The 10517-nt window shown below is 41.2% G+C and overlaps 1 protein-coding gene across 8 annotated transcripts in view; it reads right to left on the reverse strand.

The window, feature by feature from the left end:
- The window catches only part of LOC124554711 (regulator of G-protein signaling 7), a 268534-nt gene that overhangs the window by 200870 nt on the left and 57147 nt on the right, over positions 1–10517 (reverse strand). For 3 of the 8 annotated variants that reach the window (XR_006968417.1, XR_006968416.1, XR_006968420.1), the window contains exon 3: positions 10140–10277. The exons of the other annotated variants lie outside the window; for them this stretch is intronic. The gene's annotated coding sequence lies outside the window, so the exon portion shown is untranslated. The remainder of the gene's footprint in view (positions 1–10139; positions 10278–10517) is intronic. 8 annotated transcript variants of the gene reach the window in all.

The raw sequence follows: 10517 nt of genomic DNA on the forward strand, positions 1-10517 counted from the left end.
TGAAAATCTGAAGACCAAATATACAATAGTAAGAAATTTGTTCTTTTCCTGTAACTTAAGGTTTGATATCTTTGTTAGAACGGTAACATCAAGTCTGTTACAATGAATAACTGACTCTAGATCTGTTTCCCAAGCACTATCTTGGCAATTCATTATAATGAACTGGTGAAATACGAATAACTGACAAGAATTTATACCACCATTTCCTGATTTTATACACAGTAATTTAGTGCCGTGACCATTTGGTTTCCAAACAAGCCAATCTTTTTGAAAGCAGCTCTATCTTGTTTGTATAATTTTGCCATCCCTTCCAAAGTACCAGAACGAAGAACTGTTTGCTGTAAATTTAAAATACTTTTTTAATAAATATCATGTCCCATACAAGACAAGTAATGAAAAAGTAGGTCACAATAAAAATTACCAGTGTAGGCATCAATAATTGGTCAAAACTAACAATTAAAAGAAAATAATTATTTGTTATGAGCAGGTGTCACTGCATCCAATATACACAACAGGACACAGATAGAACTAACAGGCATACTGGAAGGTACACCAAGTAATCAACGACCAGAAAAAATGTATGTTTAGACTAAAGTCACTTTCTTTTTATTTCATCTTCTGGCTACCAGATTCCAGTAAACAGAATAATAATGTAAGAGAAACTTACAAAATGTTTTTTTCTACAATAGCAGACATACAGTATACGGTGCAACCTGAAAATGTGTAGGTGGCCCCTCGCCCCCGTCTAGCATTCGTCACGCATCCTTCCCAAGTAGGTGTCAAATACTAAAAGTCAATATTGTGTTTTCAACAGATGCAAATTGCATCCAGCAGTGGTGAGTGTTCCCTATGTACAGAGCTTCATTTTTATTGCTTAAAGTATCAATGTAAAAGATAATTAAAACATAAAATTAGCACGAAATATGAAATTAATCCTTTAACTGCTGTGCATGAATTAACTTTTCACGCTCCGACACTCCTCACATGCTGAGGACACGTTCAAACACAGGCCCTGGATTTTCCTGAAGTGCTAATGACATGTTTATGTGCCCATTCCACTAACCTCACACTGCTGTGGACAAGTCACTTCCATATCTCAGTGAATAAAAAAGTTTAGAGCATTTATCACACAGAATATGTGCCTCTTTACATGCTATCATTTGCAAAAAAACCTCATTTCGCTATCTTGAATCGTCTATGAAATTTGATGATTGTTACGACCACACAATTCCTGATGTGCAGGGACAAAAATGCGCTCATTGCATGACCACCAAATATACACTGAGGTGACAAAAGTCATAGGATACCTCTGAATATTGTGTCGGACCTCCTTTTGCCCAGCGTAGTGCAGCAACTTGACGTGGTATGGATTCGACAAGTTGTTGGTAGTCCCGTGGAAAAATATTGGGCTCTGCTACCTCTACAGGCATCCCTAATGACGGAACTGTTGCCAGTGCAAGATTTTGTACACGAAATGAACTTCTGATAATGTCCCATAAATATTCCACGGGATTCATGTTGGGCGATCTGCGTGGCCAAATCATTTACTCGAATTGTCCAAAATGTTCTTCAAACCAATTATAAACAATAGTGGCCCAGTGTCATAGTGCATTTTCATCTATAAAAATTCCACTGTTGCTTGGGAACATGAAGTCCAAAATTGGCTGTAAATGGTCTCTAAGTAGCCCAGCATAACCATTTCCAATCATTGATCAATGCAGTTGGACCACAGGACCCAGACCATTCCATGTATACACATCCCACACTATTACAGAGCCACCATTAGCTTGCACAGTGCCTTGGGGACAACCCAGATCGTGGCTTCGTGGGGTATTTGATAGCCACACACTTACCCTGAAATCGGGCTTCTTTTAGCCTGGCCACAGTTTTCCAATTATCTAAGGTCCAACTGGTACAATCACAAGCCCAGGAGTGGCATTGCAAGCGATGTTGTGGTGTTAGCAAAGGCACTCATGTCAATTGCCTGCTGCCACAACTCATTAATGCCAAATTTCACTGTACTGTCCTAAAGATATGTTTGTCGTACATCCTATATTAATTTCTGCTGTCATTTAATATGATGTTGCTTGTCTGTTAGCACTGACAACTCTACACAAACACGCTTCTTTTGGCTGCTAAGTGAAGTGTAGGCTGTCAGCCTCTGCTTTATCCATGGTGAGAGGTAACGGGTGAAATTTGGTATTCTCGGCACGCTCTTGACACTGTGGATCTCTGAATATTGAATTCTCCAACAAATTTCAAAATGGAATGTCTCATGTGTCTATCTCCAACTACACTCCTGGAAACTGAAATAAGAACACCACGAATTCATTGTCCCAGAAAGGGGAAACTTTATTGACACATTCCTGGGGTCAGATACATCACATGATCACACTGACAGAACCACAGGCACATAGACACAGGCAACAGAGCATGCACAATGTCGGCACTAGTACAGTGTACATCCACCTTTCGCAGCAATGCAGGCTGCTATTCTCCCATGGAGACGATCGTAGAGATGCTGGATGTAGTCCTGTGGAACGGCTTGCCATGCCATTTCCACCTGGCGCCTCAGTTGGACCAGCGTTCGTGCTGGACGTGCAGAGCGCGTGAGACGACGCTTCATCCAGTCCCAAACATGCTCGATGGGGGACAGATGCGGAGATCTTGCTGGCCAGGGTAGTTGACTTACACCTTCTAGAGCACGTTGGGTGGCACGGGATACATGCGGACGTGCATTGTCCTGTTGGAACAGCAAGTTCCCTTGCCGGTCTAGGAATGGTAGAACGATGGGTTCGATGACGGTTTGGATGTACCGTGCACTATTCAGTGTCCCCTCGACGATCACCAGTGGTGTGCGGCCAGTGTAGGAGATCGCTCCCCACACCACGATGCCGGGTGTTGGCCCTGTGTGCCTCGGTCGTATGCAGTCCTGATTGTGGCGCTCACCTGCACGGTGCCAAACACGCATACGACCATCATTGGCACCAAGGCAGAAGCGACTCTCATCGCTGAAGACGACACGTCTCCATTCGTCCCTCCATTCACGCCTGTCGTGACAACACTGGAGGCGGGCTGCACGATGTTGGGGCGTGAGCGGAAGACGGCCTAACGGTGTGCGGGACCGTAGCCCAGCTTCATGGAGACGGTTGCGAATGGTCCTCGCCGATACCCCAGGAGCAACAGTGTCCCTAATTTGCTGGGAAGTGGCGGTGCGGTCCCCTACGGCACTGCGTAGGATCCTACGGTCTTGGCGTGCATCCGTGCGTCGCTGCGGTCCGGTCCCAGGTCGACGGGCACGTGCACCTTCCGCCGACCACTGGCGACAACATCGATGTACTGTGGAGACCTCACGCCCCACGTGTTGAGCAATTCGGCGGTACGTCCACCCGGCCTCCCGCATGCTCACTATACGCCCTCGCTCAAAGTCCGTCAACTGCACATTCGGTTCACGTCCACGTTGTCGCGGCATGCTACCAGTGTTAAAGACTGCGATGGAGCTCCGTATGCCACGGCAAACTGGCTGACACTGACGGCGGCGGTGCACAAATGCTGCGCAGCTAGCGCCATTCGACGGCCAACACCGCGATTCCTGGTGTGTCCGCTGTGCCGTGCGTGTGATCATTGCTTGTACAGCCCTCTCGCAGTGTCCGGAGCAAGTATGGTGGGTCTGACACACCGGTGTCAATGTGTTCTTTTTTCCATTTCCAGGAGTGTACTATTCTGCATTCAAAGTCTGTTAATTGCCATTGTGCAGCTATAATCACCTCAAAACCTTTTCACATGAATCGTGTGGGTGCAAATGACAGTTCAACCAATGCACTGCCCTTTTATACCTTAAGTGCGTGATACCACTACCAGCCGTATATGTGCATGTCGCTATCCCACGGCTTTGGCCACCTCAGTGTACAAACGAATACTGCAAGAATGAGATATTTTTTCCTTCTAAATTTTAATAAAATTTCAATAACTTATCTACATTTCATACACAACACATGTGAGCTAAAATCAGCTATACGCAAAGTTTACACAAGGCTATAATGAAAAAGACAGCTTCAGCAGAGTGATAAATCTTTATTTATGATCCAATTAGTTTCGTGGCGTTAAAAGCCAAACCTTCAGAGATACACATTTCATTATTTATTTCAAAAGATAATCAGTCTATGATCCAACATTCTCTGTCTAACAAATGTTCAATCATCGGGAGGTTTTTTTTTATCACATTTGTATGAAGACACTTGGATCACCTACTGGTTCTCTGATGAATTATTCTCGGCTTATCAGCCAAGTGGTGGCGTCGTCTTGTCGCAATGTTTCAATGAGTTTCGTACCCATCATCTTCTGGCGAATCACTTCACCAGAAGATGATGGGTACAAAACTCATTGAAACATTGCAACAAGATGACGCCACCACTCGGCTGATAACCCGAGAAGAATTCATCAGTGGAATATGCCGAGAACATATTCAGGTTATCGTTTGAAATAAATTATGAAATAAGTATGTGTCCCAGAAGATGTGGCTCTAATGCCGCAAAACTAGTTGGATCATACAGATTTATCATTCAGTTGAAGAGGTCTTTTTCATCATGGTACAATTCTACAGCTGTTGATGCCCAAAATACAAAATTTGCTATTCACACAATGCATTTTTCCCCTGCAAATTCTTTAAAATTTTGCACAAGGTTTTACTTAATTTGATGCAGCACAGTACCTATAATGTGCAATGAAAAGCAATTCAGTCCTTTATCAAGTGAAGATATCAATCAGACTGTAAAATATGCAAAAAACCACATTTTTTCAGCATGTAATAATCTGATAAGTATTTTGTAATAATCAGGTAAGTATTTCACAGCAGCTGTGGTAGGGCTACTCCTCTTAGCACTGGTAGCAGCATTTGGTGAACAGCACAGCGAAAACAAAGCCGCACTCAGCACAGACTGCAGAGAGCATGTCTCTAGCAGTTAAACGGTTAAGAAGTTACATAATGAAACAATGAATAAAACAGTCCCCACTGTAAGAAAACATGAAAAGCAATATAGTAAATACATGTAGCCCTCTTTACATTTACTGTTATATACAATTTATACACTATAAAACAACAATCTGATCATGAGTATTTTAGAACACCCAGCGTTAGCTTTACTGAAAAGAAATCTAGCATGCAGAGCCAAGAGTGGTGCAATGTGGCCACATATTACTCTGCAACCACCAGTTGGCAATCTTTTGTCACACTTCCAGTTTCGTGTTTATCCACGCAGTATTCATGTGCATGCTGAGGCTCTCGATGGCACTGCATCGCACCTTCTCCACGCCATGTCACAGTTCAAAGTTCATCAACGGCCATGAAAACCACTCCTTGTACATAACATGCAGCTGTGAAAGGCTACATCGATGGGATCCAATATTAGGAGACCACAAAGGAACACAAATAATTATTACAAACTTGCTGTGCTGTGAATATTATCTTATTGTGGCACTTTAATCCAGTTATTATAATCTGAACCTTGTGGAGCTGTACACCTATAGGTGATGAGCCCATTTTACATCAATTTTTCCCTTCTGCATCTGCAACTTAAAACAGTATGTCAAGTGCATTTAAAACAGCACGGTGCTAGGGCCCCTATAATCTTAAAATCAATCTTTATGTCAATCAATTAGAACATAGTAAACAGTGGGCTATATTGGACTAAATACCATACTTTTGTACATAATAACACTGTATAGGTTACGTTATGGGGAGTGGGAGGGGAGGAAAGGGAGAGGATGAAAAGATTCATGGTCAGAACGATGTTCTGTAGGGATATACGTACACCATATAAAACAGTAAATGTAAACATGGCTACATAGATTTGCTATTTTGACTTTAATGTTTTATTACAGTGGGGACTGTTTTATTCTTCGTTTTATTGCGTTATTTCTTAATTTCATATTTTACACTATTTTTATCTTTCACATTGATACTTTTTTTAAGAAGTAAAAATGAAGCTCCGTACATTGGGAGCACTCATCACTGCTGGCCACAACTTGCATTTATCTGAAGCACAACAATGACTTTTACTTTTAATATTTGACACACATACTCGGGAAATGAGCATGATTACTGCAAGACAAGGGTAAATTTGAACTCTATACCTACATTTGCTCTCACAGAGAAGACACATTTTGTAAATTTCTCTTGCATTACTATTTTAACTATCTTCTGAAAACTTTTGATCATGTGATGGCCTGTCTACCAAAACCAGTACCCAGTAGGCAAAATAAAAAGTTGCAACTACAGACAAAAAACACTTTTTTTCTGATTGTGTTGGTCATTATTCCAACCAACAATATGTTAAGAATATGTAATCAATGACTGACAAGTACTTCGAAATATGTACTGAATTCAATCTTCAAAAAGTGACATAAAAAGAAATACTGTATTGTGTGGAGCCATGATGACTGCCTCTGTCTCGAGCAGCCACATTTGTTGTGTGTAAGCTACTATTAATAACGTACAACGTACACAGTCTGATTTCAAACAGTTGCCCTAACTGTGGAAGAAAGGGCAACACTTGATAGTAAACGCAAGTGTCATGTTTGAAGCAGCTGATTACTCAAAACAATAGTCAACCTAATTACCACATGACATATCCTTTCAAGCGCCATATAACCAAACATAGAATGTCTTCACACATAAATAATGGTAACAAAGAGTAAGTACTGAGTTTACTCAAGGGGATTTGGTTATCTGTAAGTGCAAGATAGAATACAGAAAAGATTCAGATGAATGTTATATGTCAGAACGATAGAGGTAGTAAATTCAGCAATACAGTTTCACCACGTGTGCTCCATGATAATGGACAGAAGCTCTACTGGGGTAATGTAACATTCACATTTAACATAAACTGTATGCAGCCACTAGAAAATTATCATGTTACTGCAACAGGTATCAGAATAAAACAGTTGGCAGCTTTGTTGGATGGAAATGATTTTATTTACGAATATCAGACTACTACTTTATCATCATCATCCTCATCCACCCTTTATCACATTTCCACCTCTTCACCAGTGTGTATACGCAGACATGAAAAAAAAATTCCCGGATTTTTCCCGGTTAAAAAAAAACACTTTCTCCCGAGTGAAAATACACTTTTTCCATGTTAAGTGACAGTATACTTTTCCTTGGAACTGTAAAACTTATCAATCATTCGAATGCTTATGGTTTTATGCACGAGAGTAGAATTTCTAAGCCCTTTAGAAAACTCAGAAAAAAGGCCATGTACACTACATATATTCGTATTACGAAAGTCTAAATTCGAATGCCACCAAACACTGCATGTTACTTTCTGAAGCATTGAAATCGAGATGGCGATGCGCTTTTGTAAGTCAGTCACAGCTCATGTCACGTGATCTCACCAGCCGATACAGCAGATATTCAGAGCTTAGGACATGTGATGTAGTCAGCCAATAACATTATCACTGTTAAGTAGCGCATACACACAAACAGGAAAAGTTAATGTTGTATATTAATATACATGGTGTTGCTACAAGAAAAGCAGAGCTTTCATATATAATACTAGTCTCGACGATTAATAAGCTGCAAGAGAAATTAAACTTTCACGTATAATGTTGATATTTTTTGCGCGTGTTACACTTTGACACAATACACAAATGTGTCAGTAAAATTTTTAATACCGACACAAATTTCTGATCGTCCAGGCTCGAATTTTTTTCTAAATGGTCGTCCTCAAATAGTTGATTTTTCTATGAGAGTCAGACGCTCTGTGATTTAAGAAATTCATCGCACATTCTCGCACTTGGTTCACCTTGCGTAAAAGGAAATTTACTTTGAAAGTAATGCTTTTCGATCAATCATTCGCAATATTTTCCTGCAACCCGTTAGAAAGAGGTTCATTTAAGCAGTTGCCAGAGAGCGCCAGATATCAGGTGTCACCGCGCTTCCGCAGCTACGATGACACAGAAAGTCCAAATGTTCGTACTTTCAAAACGTTAAAAGATCTTACATTATGTCATAAACGAAACAAGACATCAGAGGAATTTTGTGAACCTTTGTATGTATTGTATTGTATTGTATGTTAACGGGGACCTAGAAATGACAGAGAGGCTTCATACCCGCCGCAGTCGCAGTGGTCCACAACCCCATGACTACTACCGCAGTCCACTTCACCCCTCTGGCGTCCCATACCGAACCCAGGGTTATTGTGTGGTTCGGCCCCAGGTGGACCCCCCCCCCCCAAGGGAAAGTCTCACACCAGACGAGTGTAACCCCTATGTCTGCGTGGTAGAGTAATGGTGGTGTACGCGTACGTGGAGAACTTGTTTGTGCAGCAATCGCCCACATAGTGTAACTGAGGCGGAATAAGGGGAACCAGCCCGCATTCGCCGAGGCAGATGGAAAACCACCTAAAAACCATCCACAGACTGGCCAGTTCACTGGACCTCGACACAAATCTGCCGGGCAGATATGTGCCGGGGACCAGGTGCTCCTTTCCGCACAGAAAGCCGTGCGTTAGACGCACAGCCAACTGGGCGGGCTCGTGAACCATACTAAAATGCATAATTCGGCTTAAAGTGCACATTCGTATGTCCAGATTCAGTTGTAAATTTTCTTGGAGTATCAGTACTGTATTATCTTATATTTGGTTCTTTATTATGGCATTATGCAATACATGCTAGATGGTGAAAGCATGCTCTTTTGAATGCAGCGAACAGTTGAAACTGGCCAATAGTGTGGAATTAAACACTTCGTTTCAAATAAATTGACTGCCTCAGCGGAAAAGATTAATAAAGCCATATTTGTTTAGCAAACCGACAAAAATAACTTCATTGTTCTGCAAGGCGATTAATGCTTGACTGAAATTGCCATCCAGGGTAGATACCTCGGTTTGCTCCCAGTGAATATGGCAGCTTGCGCGCACCAGTAAAATTTATCCGGGTAGCATGTTGCTGCTTGCTTCTATAGCTAATAAAAAACTGGTGCAAATGGCTCTGAGCACTATGGGACTTAACTTCTCAGGACATCAGTCCCCTAGAACTTAGAACTACTTAAACCTAACTAACCTAAGGACATCATACACATCCACGCCCGAGGCAGGATTCGAACCTGCGACTGTAGCAGTCGCGCGGTCCCAGACTGAAGTGCCTATAACCGCTCGGCCACACTGGCCAGCTATACAGCCACACTTTTGTAGCCAGAAGCGGGAGAAAGTACATGCGCAACTCAACTGCGCATGCGCATGAGCCCGCTTGCAACTGCTCACACGAATCTAATGTAAACAGTTGTGACGTCATGCACATCAGAGACAGTTTGTTGTTATGAAGCATTGCACAGTCTTCCTAGAGCCTTTGACACATTTTGCTACTGGCAGACGCTTGTATGAGCACTGTGTTTTGTTGTGTACATGGTGCATTTCCTTCAAAACTTAGGTTTTATTTTAGTTTTTTCCTCTCGTTTGTGTTTTATTGCTGCAGTATTATTCTGCAGTAGCAGGATGCAGGGGATGCAGTAATATACTTTGGTACAGTATTATTTCTTACCAGTCAAAATTACAGAAAATTAACAGAATACTAAAAAAAAAATATCCCAGAATTCTAAAATATTCCCAGGTTTTTCCCGGTTTTCACCCGGATGAAAAAATTCCTGGGTCTTTCCCGGATCTCCCGGGTCGTATACACCCTGTTCACATATCTATAGCCACATCCATTTTTCTGTACTTTTTTTGCTTCACTTTCCATCTGATTTATACTTCAGTTTTTCTGTCTTTTATTTGTAATTGTAATTACACGATTAATTTTTCTTTCCAGAAATAGATTTTGTCTTTTCTCTCGATAAGCTTTTATTTTTTTTGTAATGAATTTATCTCTATATTATTCATAGACATATTTACGACCTGTTCTGCACAACCACTTGTTCAGTCAGCAGCTTCTTGTAACAGAATAACACTGACATTTCTCACATATAAAGCCTAATTTTTTCAGGATAAATAGTTCAATTTTTTGAGGAATTTAAAAGATTCGAAACAGTTGTTTTCTGACTCCATTCATTTACTCAGAACAGCGTACAGTCTGATATTGTTGCTCCTTTGCTTCCAGGCTGGCTAAAAAGCTGAGTGAAATTCATACCATGAGAGCACACTTACCATGTCTTAGACAGCAGAGTAATTATTCCTGATGAATAACTATGTAACCCTCATCTATATTTAATGGCTTTACTTGTCACTCTTGTGCAAAAGCAATTCTGTTCAGCAGCATCTATTTATATGTATTCATACCCTATCCTGAAACAGAGATCATTTTTCACACAAACTTCCACATCATAACAACAACAACCACCACCACCACCACCACCACCACCACCAACACCAACACCAACACCACCAACACCACCACCACCCATATTCCTATCAGTTCTGTTAGAAGATTTTCCTTTAATTTTATGGCTCAACTTTGTGTTAGGTCTTCATGCAATGAGTTATTTACATACAAAACACTGAACCAAATCACTTTACTTCCACAAT

Source organism: Schistocerca americana, chromosome X (assembly GCF_021461395.2).
Source record: "Schistocerca americana isolate TAMUIC-IGC-003095 chromosome X, iqSchAmer2.1, whole genome shotgun sequence".
Lineage (NCBI taxonomy): Eukaryota > Metazoa > Arthropoda > Insecta > Orthoptera > Acrididae > Schistocerca > Schistocerca americana.